Source organism: Adelges cooleyi, unplaced genomic scaffold (assembly GCF_023614345.1).
Source record: "Adelges cooleyi isolate 19-005CV unplaced genomic scaffold, UGA_ACOO_1.1 ACOO_flye_CR_arks_rails_tigmint_CR_PRNA_651, whole genome shotgun sequence".
In the NCBI taxonomy this organism is placed as follows: Eukaryota; Metazoa; Arthropoda; class Insecta; order Hemiptera; family Adelgidae; genus Adelges; species Adelges cooleyi.
The window spans coordinates 4,400,700-4,414,834 of NW_026096352.1; the positions used below are offsets into that span (position 1 = coordinate 4,400,700).

A 14,135-nucleotide genomic window follows, 5' to 3' on the forward strand; every position below is an offset into this window, starting at 1 on the left:
TTGGATGATGATTTAGGTATGTAATTCGTAATAACGTTTATAACATAACGTTGATCAATTATAAAGATAGCTTGTATATCACAGCTTTATTAAATGTTATGTGAAGTAAATTTACTTGGAACAAATGAACTTTACCACCCGAATCCCCATGCCTGAATCTCAATTTTTATTTCCGATTGATTTGTTTTTTAATGCTGAAAACGATGGTGTTACAAAAAAATATTTGCTTTAACGCTTAGTTATTAAGTTACAATTTATTATTGCGCCAGATGCCCTTAGATATTTGTAGCGCCAACGCCATTCTAAGCACCGAATCAAATGAAAAATACAATTTTACCGGGCACCCTTTTTTTGCGATTTTTATTTTTAGCATTTTGTAGTATTTTTTATGCTGATTATAAATCGGTGGGCTCCTCAAGAACATCCCAGTTAAATTTTGAATTAATTCAACTATTTTTTCAAAATGCAATTTATTCATCAAATCACACTACTTAGCCTATCTTAGTGAATGAGTTTTTGGGTTTTTTTTTGGAAAATTTTAAGTTTAAAGTTAAAATATTTTGGGATACTTCAAACTAAAACATAAAAAATCAATGGTTTTTATTCATACTTTTAAATTTCTTCTTCTTCTTCTATATAATATGTAGTTCTCGTTATCAATAAAATCATACCAACTGAATAACTAAAGAAAATAAATTGTATGTTCAAACCAATAATTTTTAATGAAACATATTTTTATAGATACTAATGATGTGGCTGATATTTTACCAAAAACGACGGGTAAATTATCAAAAAAGAGTAAAAGAAAACAGAAAGATTTTGTTTCAGATGATGAAGGTTAATTTTTAATTTATACTATTAATAACTAACCTTTATGTGGTAATTTTTAACGTAAAAAGGGTTACCTATGAGAACTTTTACTTAAGGTTTTTCATTTTAGATGTGCCTTATAAGGATGATCTTCAAGAAAAAACAAAATTGCATCAGAAAATGTCAATGTTAATAATGAAGATGGTAAGTAAAAATTTATTTTTTCAAACAGTGTATTAATAATGAATCCTTTAGTTATGAATGTTAACTTAACACAATGTTTATTAAAAAAGAGCCAGAATAAAATGATTAGTTAGTATTATTAGTGTAAAATTATCATTACCTAAATGGTAACAGTTCTTTATTCTAGGTTGAAAATTAGTATTTACATTATTATATAACACATAAAAACAAATTAATTAAAAAGTCAATTTGCATTTAATGATTTTCATTTTGAAGGACTCTTAGAACATTCATCATGTCATCATGTTAGCTTAACAGCTAAACTTACTCAAATCCTCTAGATACTCTTTATATTTCGAGAAATTACTTAGAGCGTTTTGTAAAATGAAAACATTTATTTATATACAACTACTGTACATCGACATTCTATTTGTTTATATGTTTAAATAGTCAAAGCTCTGTACTATAATAGAATAGACACTGTTATACTATAGAATAGATGTATTAGTTTATTATTTTATAAATTTAACTATTAGAATTCTTGTATCAGGATATCATACTAATGACTTTATTAACGTTTTTGTCTATAGTTAACTCTGTAAAGCCAGAAGACTTAGATAAACCAAAAATTATTGGAAAAATATCAAAAAAGAATAAAAGAAAACAAAAAGACATACAATTCGAGGATAAAGGTTAAATATCTTATTTTAAATATAATGTATTACTTGTATGTTTATTTTTATTTAGGTACTCTGTTTTAGAAGATCAATTTGTAGTTGAAAAAAAAACCGAGTTCAATAAAGTTGAATTAAAAACCAAAGACATTTTTCATGTAGAAACAAACAAAAATATTGATATTATTGACGACAATGGTATGTGAAATTATTCTCCTCTAGAAAAAATCTTTTTTTATGCTTTTTTTGATAGTTTGCTCAGAAACTAAGCATTACAAATATCGACATCATTAGGTTTTAGTTGTAGAAGTATTTTAAACAAACATAGTTAAAGTTCTTTATATTTATTTGGAAAAAGAGCATACACAGAAGGTAAGACCTTGCTGTATTGTATGCAATATATAGTGTGAGCTGATGAAATAATGTAGAACAATTTAAAAAAAGTTCCATTGAGATACCAATAATCGTAATAAGTTATTTATGTTTTTTTCAGTCCAATATATATAAAAAAATACAACCTACTGATAAATAGGATATCGGAGTTAACGGTTTATAAAAAGACAAATAGAAAGATTTTTATAAATGTAAAACAAATAATTATAAATAATATATTGCGTAGTACTCGTTAAATTCGTCACCACCTAACATGTTAACAATTACTTTGTGTTCAAAAGTATTGCTTACTGATATTATTTAAAAAATTATAACCAAAAACCTTAAAGATAACAAGCTTAGAGAGGTTCTTTAAGTACAAGTCTATTATGTTAGATTACTGTATTATATATTTGTCTAAAATGCTTTGTTTATAGTTACCCTCCCGTCCTTTTTATGATAATTATGTATTTATTTTATATACTATTGGAAGTGTTGTTAAATGATATGTTGATAAAACGAAGGTTTTTTTTTGTTTTTATTTATTTATATTTAGTACATAACATACTAATGGTAATGACTATATATTGTCTACAGTTAACTCTGTGAAACAAGACGACTTAATTAAAACGAAGAATACTGGGAAAATATCAAAAAAGAGTAAAAGGAAGCAAAACAATTTTGATTTAGAAGATGAAGGTTAAATTTTTTGTATTTATAGTATTTTCCTGTTATCATTTTTTTTTTTTTTGTATTTAAAGTTAATTGTGTTTTAGACTCTAATAAAGAAGAATTTTTAGTTGAAAAAGAAACTGAATTAGATAAAGTCAATATTAATAATGAAAATATATCCAAAGTAGTAGCAAACGATGATGTTGCAACTACAAATGACAAAGGTACTAAATATAATATAGTGTCTAAAGCTGGTATACTTTGAAATGCTTACTACTTGTTATATTAATAAATAACATTAAACATATATTTTATTATAGATGATTTAATTGCTGATGTATTACCTCAAGGAAATTCTAATAAATTAGAAAAAATAATTAATACTACAACAGTATTAAAAAAGCATAAAAACCATACGAGTTTAGAAGGTTAGTTTTTGTTTTATTTATTATTATATAATAACACCCTTATGAGTAAGAGTACAGACACAGTTGAATACAAACAAATACTAGATAACAAAAAAATTAATAACAAATTCGCCTGATTAATTTAAAACACACATGCGCAAATCAGACACAGAACAATAAAAAAAATCTAAACCACTAAATTAATTACAATAACCCAGCATTTTATCTATCAAGTAACTTATGACAAAAAAGAAATCCATTAAATAATTTAAAAAACATGTAGTATTATTAAATAGTCTCCTAATAGCCTGAGAATTAAAATGGTGTAACTTTGAAACATCAATCTGAGCATTTTAAAGTATAAAAAATATTTAAGAACTTAAGGTATAAAAAACTTTTAGAATTTATGCTGGGCATCAAGTATATTTATCAGACCTTGTTGAATAAGGTTCTACATGTTTAAGTTTTAATGTATGTTCTTTTATGTTTTATATTTGAGATGTTTAAAAGAACTAGGGCCAAATTTATTTTGTATCTTACACCAACATATAAAAAGAAATCTGTTGATAACAAAAACAGTTTTTTTTAAAAAGAGGAAATAGGTCTTTGTTTATTTAAGTGTCTCATTTGTATTTACTTTTCGGTTATAGATGATGCCGCTATTGAAGACATATTAGTAAATAAAATAGCTGAAGTTAAAATAAATAATGAAGATTTAGATGTAGAGGAAGATACTAATTGTATTAGTACTAATGACATAGGTAATATAATGCGTTTTAAATATTACACTCATCAATAATAGTTATGAATGAATGGATGGATGGTAAACTATGACGACCTTTTTTGACTGTGGGTGCCACATACAATCGGTTACCATACTAGTGTGTAGCACCGCTTGATCTGTATATTTTATAATTAATAGTAAAAGCATTATTCTGGAACATTCGATTGCTTTTATTTCATTTAACTATATCAATACATCTGATTAATTAATTTTTAGATTCGACTTCAGATGTGAAGCTAAAGACCACAGTTAAAGAACCCAAGGCTAAGTCATCTAAAGAAAGTAAAATTAAAACTGATAAACTATCACTCAAATAAAAAAGAAACTAAAAAAAGATGTAAGTTCTAAAATTTATGTTTCAATTAAAGATAGTAGAAGTATATTATTTTGTTCATAGTTTTATCATCAAATAATACGTTTTAAATTAGAAAAGAGGCGCGTAAATATACTAAAAATAAATCAGCAGTAACATATTTTCGACGAGAAAAAAATAATCAAAAACACAAACTAACAGAGCCGAATTTTAGCCAAAAATAAATCTTCCGACAACATTTTGACCGAAAAGTATTTTAGCCAAACTATATTTTTCTTATCAGTTTTTGATTAATATTGCAAAAAATTGTTTTTAAATTATATATAGGAGGAGGGTGGCTGAGTAGGTATGGCGGCAGTGTGTTAGCGCTCACTGTCGACGGTTCAACACTTGGTTACGGGCGCTCTATTTGCCGGACAAGCAATCGTCCGGTGAAAAGGAACTGCCATCCTCCTCTCCGGCGATGGATTAACGACCCATCCCGGATAGCGAACTCGTCAAGAAACCATCTTATGATGGCATCGTTGGGTAATAGAGTACCCCTGGCCACTAACCTTAATTTTGTGAGCCGCAAATTTATAAAGCAATTCGAAGTGAGCCACATTGTTAAGAGATGTTTATAAAATGAAGAAATGAAAATTTATTAATTTTACTCTAAGCTTAGTTTCAAGAGCCGCATGCGGCTCGCGAGCCTTGTTGTGGCCACCCCTGCAATAGAGTATAAGTATTTCTCAGAGATATTTATTTTGGCGTAAATATTTTTCTTTACATATTTTTTGGCTATTAAGTATTACGTTTTCGGTTAGTATAAATTTCGTCTTCAAAGTTTTTCGGAATTATTATTTAGGTCATAAATATTTTTTACTAAAATTATTGTCAGAGAAATAAAATATTTTAGACTTTTTTATAGCCCTCCTAGAATACATAAATAATAAGTTTATTATATTTTTAATATTGCATAATTAATTCAATGATAAAATTGCAAAAATATTTTATTTTATTTTAGCTGGAATATCAAAAACAAATGGAAACAATGACAAAAAAAGGCGGTCAGGGACATAGCGAGCTTGGGTCAAATTTTTCTGTGTCACAAATACAAAAAACGGCTGGACAATTGGCAGCTCTAGAACATGCTGTAGATAAAAAAATCGAAAACTTCAGTATATCTGCTAAACTCACTAAAGGAAATGATTTGTTTGTCAATGCTAGTTTGTTAATTGCTCAAGGTCGTCGATATGGTTTATTGGACCAAATGGGTAATTATTTCCATAAAATAATTTAAATTGGTACTTTACAATTAACGTGTAGCTAACTATTATACACTTAATATTTAAGTCATGGCAAGACCATATTACTTCGGCACATTGCAGAGCGACTGTTTGACGTTCCTCCAAACATTGATATTTTGTACTGCGAACAAGAAGTAGTTGCAGATGATACGACTGCTGTCAATTCAGTTTTAAAAGCAGATGTAAGATGCACAAAGCTTCTAGCTGAATGTAAAAAATGAGAGGAGGCCCAAGAAAATGGTGATTCTAGTGTTACAGACAGACTAAATGAAGTAAGTTTTATTATAGCCCTCGCCGGTTATTTAAAAAATGTAAATTTCATATAAATTTACAAGGTTTATGATGAACTTAAAATCATCAGATCTGATTCTGCCGAACCAAGAGCGCATCGAATTCTCGCTGGCTTAGGGTTTTCAAAAGCCATGCAAGATCGTGCTAAAAAAAATTTTTCTGGAGGATGGAGAATGAAAGTATCATTGGCTAGAGCTCTATTTCTTGAGCCCACTTTGTTATTACTTGACGAACCTACCAACCATTTGGATTTAAACGCTGTCATTTGGCTTGACAAGTATGTTTCTATTTTATTTTTCTTTAAGTTCTGATTTTTTAATAATTTAAATATATTTAAAATTTAAATAATCTGTGTAATTTAGTTATTTACAGGGGTGAAAGAAAACTTTATTGGTTGTGTCTCACGACCAAATCTTTTTAGATAATGTTTGCAATGAGATAATCCATCTAGATGCAAAAAGACTGTTTTATTACCAAGGAAATTATAGTATATTTAAAAAAATGTATTCACAGAAGAAAAAAAAACTATCAAAGAATACGAGAAACAAGAAAAGAGATTAAAAGAAATGAAACAGCAAGGCCAATCTAAAAAACAAGCAGTAATAATTTTTTCACCTTATATTAAAACTAATCGGTAGCGAATTACAGTTGGGTCTCATTAATCTGATTGGAATTGAGGAAAGGAATTGTTTAGATTACAATGGATATTTAAATTATAAAAAAATCATTTTTTATAATTTAAATATCCATATACAATTATTAAGGAGGAGGGAGGAGGAGTGGCCGAGTGTGTTAGCGCTCACTGTTGCCGGTTCAACACTCGGTCACGGGCGCTCTATTTGCCGGACAAGCAATCGTACAGTGAAAAGGAACCGCCATCCCCCTCGACCTGTCCCGGACAACGAATCCGTCTAGAAACCATCATCTTATGATGGCATCGTTGGGCCTTAAAAGCCCGTTAAGCTTGATGATGATATACAATTATTATTAAAATTATTTTAAAATTACATATTTTTATTATTTAAAGTACTTGGTAATTTTTTTTGAACTCTGCTTCCCCCATACTGATCAAGTTCTCGCAAACATATCAGCAACATAATTTCTTTCTCAGTTTCTAATGTTTGCTTCTGCCCGTTGGTGGCTGTGTTTATAGCATTCCTCGCTTCTGTAGCAGATTTTGTTGAACCTCCTTAACCTCTCTCTTGGTTATCTTGCTGTATTGCTTCATGGCAGTCACCTGATGCACACTGTTAAATCTTAGCTTCAGTGACGGTCGTATTGTCCAGAAATAATGTAGCTAAAAGTAGGGCGAGGTTAACGCTATTCTCCAGAACTTCATCAGAGGTTTTGTTAACAGCAACTAAACTTGGACTATGATTTTTCCATGACATTTGAATAAAATGTGACTTTGAGGAATTTATATGAAAGACGTGTAGTGAAACGAGAAATTCACTGGCATATACTGACAACTAACAAAAACATTTGTGTGACAATATTGTATTATTTATATTACCTTTATGTTATCTTATGACACACACGCGTCATTATAATTATCACACTATTAATAAGATATGAAATAATGTATATGTTTATTTTGTACCTACTATTCGTGTCATACTGTTCAAGATTACGAGAAAATTAAGCTCGTTCGGATTACTGTGTTTTCCGGAAAAGCCTGTGTTTAGATTAACGAGACCCCACTGTATATAAAAATAAAGTGTTGTGATAGTAAAAAAATTGAGTGCGTAAATTTTACTTTTATTTTTAAGTAATATGTCACACACTCATAAAACAATGATAATCTCATCAATTGATGTTTTGTATTCATCAATTTATATATTATGTTCTGTACAAAAAAATGTCATATGTTTGTAGGAAAAAAAACAAAAAGAAGTGCTTACAAGGAAACAAGAAAAAATAGAGCTGGAAAGGGCAATAAAACTGAAATGGGTGACACAATTGAACCTTCACAGTTATTGCAAAAGCCAAAAGATTATAATGTTAAATTTTTGTTTCCAGACCCCAGTCCTCTACAGCCTCCTATATTGGGATTGCATAGTACGTATCCGTAATATTCTTTCTCGGTCGACTAGCATGTACAACATGTTCACTAGGTGTATTGTTGTGTTGTATTTTTAATGTACATTTAAACATATTACATTACATAGGTGTTAGTTTTTACTATCCTGGCCAAAAACCCTTGTTTAAAAACGTCGATTTTGGAGTGGATTTAAGTTCGAGAGTGGCAATTGTCGGACCAAACGGAGTTGGAAAATCAACATTTTTAAAACTGCTAACCGGCGATCTACAACCCACCGAAGGAGAAATGAAAATGAACCACAGAATAGTAACGTTTTTTTTTTACATTTTATCTATTAGTAATGTAATGTAATGGATAAATATTAATTTTTTGATGAACTAAGAAATTGGGTAAATACGATCAACACTCTGGCGAGCATTTGACTGCGGAAGAAACACCAGCAGAATATCTAATGCGATTGTTTAACTTACCCTATGAAAAAGCTCGGAAACAACTCAGTACTTTTGGTTTGGCCAGTCACGCACACATAATTCGCATGAAAGACTTGTCTGGTGGGCAAAAAGCATGTGCCGCTTTAGCCGAATTCACTTTGAACGCTCCCGATGTTATTATATTGGTACATTTATTGATTATTAATTTTTTAAGGTTAGTTTAATTCTATTTTTATTTCAATATTTAATTTTTTACAATAACAAAGTTTGTATTTATAAATTAAAACTAAGAAAATACTAAAAATGGTAATAGCGAAAAAAAGTTTGTGACTGTAACCTCTGAGGTTTTAACCTCCAACTAGTGAAGTGTAGTATAATATGTTTATTAGATTTTACAAACTTGTTTGATCAATTGATTTTTCACAAAAAAGGTACAGCCAAAATTAAATGAGCAGCATTATGTCATACTGGACGTCACTAGTTACGGGTTAAACTCTTCTTCTGGAAAATTAAAAAAAAAAACTTGTTTTTTTCTGTACTTTACACACTCATGCATATTATAAGTTAAAATAAGACAATAGCCTATTGGACTTAGTTCGGTAGTATATTTTTTATTATTTACACTGTAATATTTTCTTGATTTTATGTCCGTTATCCCACCAATCGGGGCTTAGACGGTTTATAGGTTTGGCATTCTTAGGATTATAGCTGGCTGTCGTAAACAATGAACTCCGTTTAAATTCAAACAATGTTTTAATAAAGGAACTTATATCCTAATGAAAAATTTAAGTTCTACTTCTTGTAAACGTATAATACGTCTGCTTCATACGCTATAGAATAGTAATTTACAACTGTGTAATAAAAAATACTTTAGTCTTTATCTTTATTGTAAATAATTAAATTTTACCTATATATATTTTTAAGAGAAGATGGCTTCGATAGCTAGACGCCAATATAGATGCAGAATAATATGGATAAATTTCGTGTTTGGCTTCCTCGGTTTTTGTAGATTCCTCGGCTAATACATTTTACGATAAAACCCGAAAACTAATAAATATTTCATATTATTAAGTATTTTTTATTATTATAGATTAAAAAATACTATCTATATTATTTTAATATAAAACCAGCGTTCCAAACAAGTGAGTAATATTATTTACCTTATTATTCTAATACTACAAAATAATAATAACAAATACTAGAATAAATAGCCTTACAGCATGAAGAAAATAAACATTTAAATTCCAGTAAATCTTTATGATAAATCACTTTTATACAACTAATCAATAAATACCCAATTTTTAATTCAACACATTTTTTTAAATTAACAGTTTATAGAATATATCTATTATAACAGTAATTCATTCATTTGTAATTTGTATATTATCTATTAGTCGGTTTAACAATTATTCTTTTCTCAAACGGATAATTATTAACGAAGTTATCAACGACTTCTTCAGACGATATCTCCACTGTTGATTCAAAGTGACCACTGACTTCATTGAAAGGTTCACAAACTAATTTTAATTTGCACGTAATATCATCATCAGATGGTTTATACGCAATACTATTACCCACCTTAACAACATTATTTTATTTCACTTTATACCAAGTGCAATTGCTTTTCAAAATCGATACATTATTGATTATACCCTTTGTATAACATGTTATAACATTAGACATTTGTAATGATGTTTGCCAAGTAGTAGATAATTTATTTTAGGTACATCAACCATGACGGACTAAGTTTTATCATTTATTTCAAGTGAAATGTTTATAGTTTACCAACAAAAACTTAACTACAAATTGTAACATCAGTGACAGTATATCCATTGACTTTTAAGAAAATTCAATCAGACATCAGTTTCTGGTTCTTAAATGTTTTTTTTTAAATTTAGCTTGATATATTTTCAAGGAAAAACTTTGCAGCAATAAAACACAACCGTATCATCTAGTTAACGACAGATATTCAAACGTCTAGTGTTAGTTTTTATTGTTATTAAGGTAGTATGTATATTTTTTTCTATTTCACCAAGCAGAATTACAGAATTGACAAACATCACGTTTTCCTACAAAAATAGTTTGAGTGAAGACATAATATCTCTCTTAGTAAAACTTGTGTTCTTTATAAATTTGTTGAAATATCTCATAGATAGGTTTAGGTAACGTTCCTAAAACATAAAGAAAATTGTATGATAAAAGAAAATAAGTAAGTGAGTAAAATTATTCAATTGGTTAACTCACTTGAGTAAATACTAAGCATAAATATTAAACATAACACGAAAATACTAACTTCGGCGTACAAATGTCAAAATTTACAACTAACTAAAGTGTGTAATGGTCAATCTTCCATAAACAAAGAAATTTACCAAATATATAAATAAGATATCGTTTGCCGGCGGGTACGGTGTTCCTAGATTTGTGGAGTACACCAATCATATACCTATTATAATAAAGAAATTAACTTAATTTAATTCTTATGCAAACCTGCATTTCTTTTTTAATGCATTTTTTACTTGACCTACATGAGTTACACATTACATTTTTCTTTTCTTGCATGTAACTCTTGTAGTGTTAAAAATCCATTTTTTTATTATTGCTTATTGTCTGTTTTTGAAAATATAACAATTACATTTCGAATAATTGTTTGTCGTTGCATTCACTGCAAAAGTGATATTCAAAAATACTGGGTTGTCCATTTTCGCTCATCACACTAATATTGTAGTGAGCAAACAATGTATATATGTTTTCAACAGATCTTGATGTTTTAACATTTTCAATAAGTATTTTTGCTCTTTTTTAGTAAATTGTTTTGTTTACTTTGTCGCTACCTCACGACAAACGGCTAAAACGAATCTGTTATAGCTTTTTCGTTAAAAATTATCTGATACGAGCTGCATTCTATGTAATTAATAACCACTGACGCTAATCAGTGGCGTATATAGGGGAGGGTTTTGGGGGGGTTTAACCCCCCCCCCCTGAAATTTGTGGTTGGTACGGCATATGTTCGAATTAATTTAATCAAAGTTAATTTATAATATTAATTAAACCTATTCTTATTTTATAACCCCCCCCACCCCACAAAAAAAATTATATCCTATGTACGAGTTTATTTTAAGTTAATTAATCAATAAGGTACTAATTTACTTATATAGTAGAAAATATATTTTTCTTCAACATTTTGAGAAATTGTATATTTTCCCATTTTAGATCAACCTTTTGTCTAGTTTTCAGTCTTAAAGACCCAAACCATAAAAAACAAAATAAAGAAGTTTCCACCACTCCTAAAGAAAATATTGTAAGAATTTTTTTTACTTTTTTAACGTATGTCAATTTTACTATATCTAACCGAAACAAATATAAAACTGATTCGACTATTCAAAAAAAAAATCTATAGCATGATGTAGTTTTAAGTTAAAAAATGTAGATTTTTGGGCGTTATTCTTGAATTCTACAACAATTTTGTGTCTAGTTAAACTACCTTTCACATTCGTTTCCTAACTGGTCAACTTGCTACATAAAACATCGTTTCAGTAGTTTAAAAAATATCGTGTGTCACAAAAATATTAAAAAAACGTACTGTTGTAGAAATATTAGTTATTACATTTTAAGCTACTCTTTGAAGCTTTTATGGTTTAAGTGCTTAACATTTTACATTTTTACTGTATCAATGGCATTCTTACATAGTATGTACATTTAAAGACACTTTTCTTCTTAAATTATGTTTATTTTAAGAAAACTCTATTTAGTAAAATTTGAAGTAACATTTTAGCTTCGATGCGATGGCTGAGAAGGTATTGTTTTCAACCTAGTATTTTTTTTTTGCGTCTCAGATCATGATAACTTTTTCCTGTGGACAGATATTACTTAAAAATAATTCTATCGATTCTATCAAAAGTAGAAAAAGTCAACTCTCTCCCTCACCCTCATGATAAGAAAAAAAAATTGCGTTTTACGAGTACGCGCGGTTTAAGTGAAACTTCTTTCAGTCATTCAACATATAGAACATTAGGTTTGTATTGGAATAAAATTAAAATAAAAAAATGTTATTTTCAACATATTTTAAATCATGGTGGTTATACGGACCGTAATGCTGTAACACATCCAAGATTCAATGTTTTTCCGGAAAGCGGAGAAAATAACTACGTTTAATGGCCTATTTAACACTAATATTGAATCAAATTTTAGAGATTTGGATCTGAATATAAAACATTATTCGAAAGCTAAACGGCAAGTTCTGCTTAAAAATTCCCCGAAGTAATTATTTTTCTTTTTCTTACCTGTCTAGAAATCATCTAAATAACTTATCCATATTCATACAATGCGGAGAGAATCCACCAATTCGTGACGAATTATTTCGGAACTAAATGCATCTAAGGATTTTACTTAAGATAAAAAAACCATATGGATTTCTTTTTAATTATAATAATATATATATATAAATATATATGTATAATATTAGTACTCGTCCAGTTTTTGTACCCTAACGGGTCAGGTGGACACCCGGGGCAAACCGGCACCAACGTCTACTCCTCTATTTGGTTGGGTGTTCGCAGCGATGAAAAAAAGTTCTACCTGGTCGAGCAGTCACGGCCCAGGGGAAGTGAGCGACGGACAGCGGCTACCAAATGCCGGACGCTTTTTTAATATGGATGGGGAGAGGAAAATCGGACTTACAATGTGATATCAGTATGGATGAACGGCATCGGTGTAAGTTGCTTAGGATGACGGTACAGCGTTATTCGATTTTAAGGCCGAGCGGTAATACAAATACCGGCGCGCACGAGCTCACACTGCAAAACCCGGGCACGAATTTAATTGGCACACCGAAAAAGATTTTAATTGCACATTCATGAACTATTAAAAGTTATTATTGTATAAATAAATAATACAGGTTTATACGACATAAATAGTTGTTAAGCGTGTATTTATTTACTTAATTGTAACTTATCTCAATAATATACATAGATATTTTGATAAGTATAGCAATATGTATGTTCTGGATAATAGTGAACAATAATAATTGAATTGTTATGTATGATTAACATAAAATGCGGATTTCCACACGGGGAGTATATTAAGCTATGTTAAACTTATTTTTCTAAACTAAATAAAATAACTACTAATCAACTACCAACATCTAAATTTCATCTAAAAAATGAATTAATAATATAGTTTGTACCCGTGTAGAAATCCGCATTTAAACACATTATGTTCTAAATAATTAAAATATTTACACGTTTTATTTTTATTTTACAAATTATTCTAACTGATTAATGATTATAACCGTAAAAATACCCAGGATCATATTATGTAAATACCTTACTTACAAGAACGTCAATAGTTTGTTAATTTAGGTGTAAGACTAGATATCTCTATAACCGTCCTTTTTTGTTTGTCGACGTTAAGTTTTAAAAAAAGTTTATAGTTAATAGAAAACAATATTATGTGGATTTTTTATATATTTAAAATTGTCCAATTTGTATTAAACTCTTAAAATCCTTTGTTTACGTTTTTTATTATTTAAAAAAATGAAAAATTACTATTAAAATAAAAGAAGTCTCTGGTGTACGTGGTGTTTTTTTTAATTATCATTTTTGTAATTATTTATTTTAGGGGGGGGGGAAATGTTAGCGATTTAAAAAAATTAATCATTGCTCGTAACTTGGGGCTTTAGAACAAACTAAACTATCCATAATGCTTTAGAACATAATTAAAATTAATCCTAAAATCAAAGTCATGTGGACGTATACCACATTCCCTGGGCGGGGACTTTATACGTCAAGCCATCCATGCCGTTTTCTATCACGTAATAGATGGGGGGTAAATTGATACCCACTTTTGGACACTGTTCTTCCTTTTTCCAGT

At 29.0% G+C, this 14,135-nt stretch overlaps 1 pseudogene; it reads left to right on the forward strand.

Annotated features, from left to right (window-relative positions):
• Nucleotides 1-962: 962 nt before the first annotated feature.
• Nucleotides 963-10,792, forward strand: LOC126844747 (ATP-binding cassette sub-family F member 1-like; annotated as a pseudogene).
• Nucleotides 10,793-14,135: the final 3,343 nt, after the last annotated feature.